Source organism: Clytia hemisphaerica, unplaced genomic scaffold (genome assembly GCF_902728285.1).
Source record: "Clytia hemisphaerica strain Z4C2 unplaced genomic scaffold, Clytia hemisphaerica genome assembly, whole genome shotgun sequence".
Classification (NCBI taxonomy): Eukaryota; Metazoa; Cnidaria; class Hydrozoa; order Leptothecata; family Clytiidae; genus Clytia; species Clytia hemisphaerica.
The window spans coordinates 675,692-680,517 of record NW_027103417.1 but is presented as its reverse complement, the minus strand read 5'-3'; the positions used below and the strand labels follow the sequence as shown (position 1 = coordinate 680,517).

At 35.1% G+C, this 4,826-nt stretch overlaps 1 long non-coding RNA gene across 1 annotated transcript; it reads right to left on the bottom strand.

Moving 5' to 3' along the window:
• Positions 1 to 1,204: 1,204 nt before the first annotated feature.
• Positions 1,205 to 4,122, bottom strand: LOC136797623 (uncharacterized). Its single transcript, XR_010845276.1, has 3 exons — positions 4,033 to 4,122; positions 3,262 to 3,459; positions 1,205 to 1,409 (listed from the first exon to the last, which is right to left on the bottom strand). It is a non-coding gene; the product is annotated as an uncharacterized lncRNA (long non-coding RNA).
• Between the last annotated feature and the right edge of the window lie 704 nt (positions 4,123 to 4,826).

Sequence of the window (4,826 nt, the reverse complement as noted above, 5' to 3'; positions counted from 1 at the left end):
GGCTTGTTCGGATATTTCACCTTTAAAGAAGGGGAAGGAGAAAATTCTAATGGGGCGATTTTTTAAAAGAAAAGTTCTACTGGGGTACGTTAAAATAAGGGCTTTTCGAGTGGGGTATGTGTAAACTTTTTATCATTTTCAATCGGGTGTTTTTTTACCGTGAAAAGCACAGGTCAAAATCATATATTGACGCTGTGCCGACGAATCGAGATTTTATTCATCGCGTAATCAACGAAGACAAAAGTAACCATAACGACCATCCAAGATCTTGGATGAAGTTCAAATTTAATATTTTTATTCCCGTCGTTAAAAACACAACGAAAAAAATATCATCAATGCTTTTTAAAAAGAGTCAGTGATAGAGAATCATAACATAAAGTCTGTCTATTATTTTGATTCAATTAAAAGTGCCATTTCCATAATTAATAGTTTAGCAATTACTGTTATACATTTGGGGATCATGTAAAAGATTTCTTTCGAAAGAAACTCACTTCGATTACACTTGGAGGTTTCTGGGGAATTCGTAAATAGTAAACTGCATACTGATACAGTCTGCTAGACATTAATAAGGTAATATTTGCTCTTCATCTTTGATTCTTTCTACAGTGATTAGATTGACACATGCGCGATAAAACTTATATTGTTGGTCTTCAGAGGTTCATATATTCTTTGAAAACTTAACCTCTGATACTCAGGGTAGTGTCTTTCTACTACAACATTCCACTGGGGTGAGTGATTTGTCCAGTGCGGCTGAAAAATGAGCCATTTTTGAAAAAAAAACTCACTGGGGTGGCCAGTAGGGTGGATCCAACTGGGTCACAGAGGCAGGTGTGTCTTTTAGTGCACTCTATCACCCTTACAGCGCATTTCAAGGGTCTCGACGTATCTACAAATATTATTTTGATGAAAAGCGGGAACATCATAGCAAAATATGTGCAAACGTACTGCATGAATACTTTGTCTGCTTCATTTTTCTTATAAAAACAGAACACTCAAGGGGACAGAGATGGATTTCTATTATCAACAGTTTACAATAGAAAAGACAAAGAAGCAATCCGCTAAGAAATTCTCGTTCTTCACCCAGCTCCGCTATAACATATCCCTGGAAAGAGTAGACAGATTTAAATAAATAAACGCAATGCCAAAATGTAATCAATCATTTATATTTAAGAAAATTTTAGAACTGTATGATAAAAAACAAATCTTGAAATACCCAACAATACTTTATTTTTACTTGCCTGCCACTTGTCTACATACGAAGACGTTATGGATAAGGTCAGTTGGTTTTGCACCAATATTTCTTGAAAAACTGGATATGATACTTTGTTTGACGGCAGGCTGGTTGCAATCCCCGTTGAACGAAAGTAACATCACAAAACCTAGTGATGCCATATCCACAGGAGTTCGTGCTAAAACAAAACAAAATTCTTATTTGTGTCCTGTATATACACCCCCTTCTCACAGACCCACTAGGACCCCTTCCCAATGAAAAAATTTCCTCCCCGGTGGAAAATTATCCTCCAAATTTTGTTCCAACTGAAAATAATCAAATAAACCAAACCTCACTGAAATATTATGCTATTTTTCCAATGCCCACTGATATTTCTGGCTTGAAAACAAAACAAGACGACTTGAAGTCGAAAATTTCGCCAAATATTTGCATAGAGTACAATCATGGACAAAAGGTTGTAGACAAATGAAATTTCAGTGAAAAATGGTGAGAAATAGAGCAAAATGACTCTTCAATGCGTCTGAAAAAGGAGGGAAGTTAAAAAAAAACACTTTCGAAGTCGTTGCATTGCTTTTGAATTGCTTTTGAGGCAACCACAAGCAAAAAATCAGCGTTTTGATACTGGTGTAAGCCAGTTAATCAAGCCCTTGTGGTTAGACTGCAGTGGTTAGACTGCAGTGGTTAGACTGCAGTGGTTAGACTGCAGTGGGTGACTTTCAAAGACTTTGAATGGGTTTGGAAAGCACCCAGAACCTCTTGGGAACTTGTTTTGGATCGATATTGAAGTATTTTGCAAATATTGCAGAAGTCTACAAACCTTTTGTCCATGAGTGTATGCTAAAATACTGGCTCTGAAAAAGCTGTTAAAAAATTACGAGGTGGATTAGAAAAAAAGGTTTAGGTCGAGTGAGAAATGAGAAATGATTCGGACACGGTCATTTTTTAAAATGAATAAGCGAGGCTGAATCATATTAAAACTGCTGCAACCAGTGTAGTCCCCTGTCTACCTTGTAAGAACTAATTACCTAAAAGTATATCCCCAGCTATCAAAAGTTATTGATTTAATTTTTATATAGTAAATGCTTATAAGAAAAATAAATATGCTCGAGAGTAATTACCGAAAGGTATATCACCGTGTTTTAAATGTTATTGATTAGATTATTATAAGGTAGATGTCTATATGATAAATAAAATGTTCCCGCATATTATGCCATCCTTTGTTTACTTTGTAGGAACTAATATACCCGATCTAACTACAAAGCTTTTCAACCAAATCCTCTTTATTTTGAACGCATAATAACCACTCTCTGTTTTTCATTTACGCATGTCCAGTAGAACATTCATAAGAAAAAAAAAAAAGAACAAAGTTGTTTGTTTAAAGTACAATGATGATGAGCAAATAATATTAATGATATTTGAATTGTTTCAAAATTGTACGTCTTATATTTATTATTTTTCTTTTTGAAAAAAAAACGACCACAATATTTATGCATGGTGAGTGTGACCGAGGAAAGGTAGAAAAACAAATTAAATTTAGCGAGTTTGTCCACCGTATCGAGTACTTTCGTTTTTTTTTCCGATGACACCAACACCGCCACCGCCGCCGCGAAAGGCTATCGTAATACTTTCGCTAGGCGAAATTAATAATTGAAATCACCAGCCATAAAAAAATATCAATATCAACATCAATCCCCATCGAGTTTTGGTTCGTTTTTCGTATCTCCGCTGGCTGAAAAAATATTCTATACGGTGTCTGTGAGAAGGAGATGTCTGTAAGAAACAGCTGGGAAATCCGGAAAAAGATCAACCCAGTTTGTTTTTTTGTATTAAATCCAACTAGCTGGCCGCACGCCAGTTTAGTTTAGATGTTGCTGAACGTACATAGAGTCCTTTAAATGTTGGGAACAAGAAGAAATCACTTGAAAATAGATGTAGGATACTTTCTGCTTTTTTGAATTTTCATTTGACTTTTTTCAAAAAGTTTCATTTTGACTTTTTTCGACAAAAACGCCCACCGCATGTTTACTTACAAAGGTAATCTGGGAACGGTATTAATGCTGGGTTGGTTGGTATTACGTCTTTCCATTGACCATTTATACAAACATACAGAAATGCAATTTTTCTAACTGGGTAGAATCCTTGTCTGCCATAAACCTGTGCAAGGCTCATCTTATTGTTGTATACAACAGCACCATTCAGTGGAGCTTTTAACGGTGGACAAGCATGAACTAGTAGTAGCATAAAGAAAAGGAAATCATTATTACAATTGACGCTCTAATTGGCCATTCTATTTGATATCCATACAAGGGGTGGACGAAGGAGAAGGTAATCCGAGAAAGTTTCCAGAGAGGGTGTAAATATTTATTCTAAAGTTTCCAGGGTGTAAAAGGCTGATTGTAGTTCGTCTACCCTCACTTTAAGGTATGAAAATTTTTTTCCCATATTTTTGCAATTTTTTGAGACATTTTTTTTTACTTGAAACGTTCTTCCAGCCCCCCCCCCCCTCTGTACGTTGTTTTAATGGAACAGCCCAAAAAGTTTTACATTCGATGCACTACATTATTTGATGATATTGAAAGTCATCGTCAACGAAAAACTCTCACAAAAGACACACTACTATTCCATACGTTCCCTTATTCGATGAAAATCCGATTCCCATTAATAATCGAATCAACATGCGTCAAAGATAGTTTATTCTCCTCAAACACATCCATCTTTCCAACTGTCTAAATATTTTTATAAGTCTCCATTACTTTGATGGCAAGGAAATTAGATCTTAAAGCCTTAGTCTTTTCGAGTACCTTTTCTTTTGACTTCAACAGTGAAAACACATTCTTCATTACTGTTTCCAGATGGATCTATTGCTATATAACGAACGGTATGGATTGAATCAACCAAAAGCCTAAAACCACTTGATGTATTAGGGATGATTGTTAAGCATGTCTTTCCACAGTTGTCTATATATACCGGTCGGTTCCAAAATATCCGGATCTGCCTTTAATTATCTCTTTAACTATGTTTCCCGGACATGATACCAGTTTCGGTATCATTAATATTGAGTTGTTAACTTAGACACTGTTATCACCGTCGTGAAAAAAAAGCTCCACTTGGGCTGTCCGACAGGGGTGTAATATTGAATTAAATTGGTATGAAATAAGAAAATACATATTTCATTACCTTTAGAGGTTACCAAAGATACCACGCCAAGAAAAAAGAAAATCTTTAGAGTTTTTGTTGAAAACAATTTCATCTTCTTTGCATTTCAGTCTAAAGGAGTATGATAAAAACCGTATGAGGTTGATGGGTATTATATCAGTCCGATGATCAGTCGTTTTCTAATAGTTGAAGGTATGTTGATCCATCTGTTTTTAACTAAATACAGCTTGGATTCTGTCGTGGTGTTTGATAATAGGGTAATATTTGATCAATTGCAACTGTTTCAACATTGAAAGTAAAATACTCTCTGCTGGTGAAAAAATTAATGAATATATATGCAGGACAAACTATTTTGGTTGATTTCAACTTTGTTTAAGAATTTCAATATCTTAAAGACTTAAAGGTTCCTTTAACAGTTACAGTAGTAGGTATTTACATT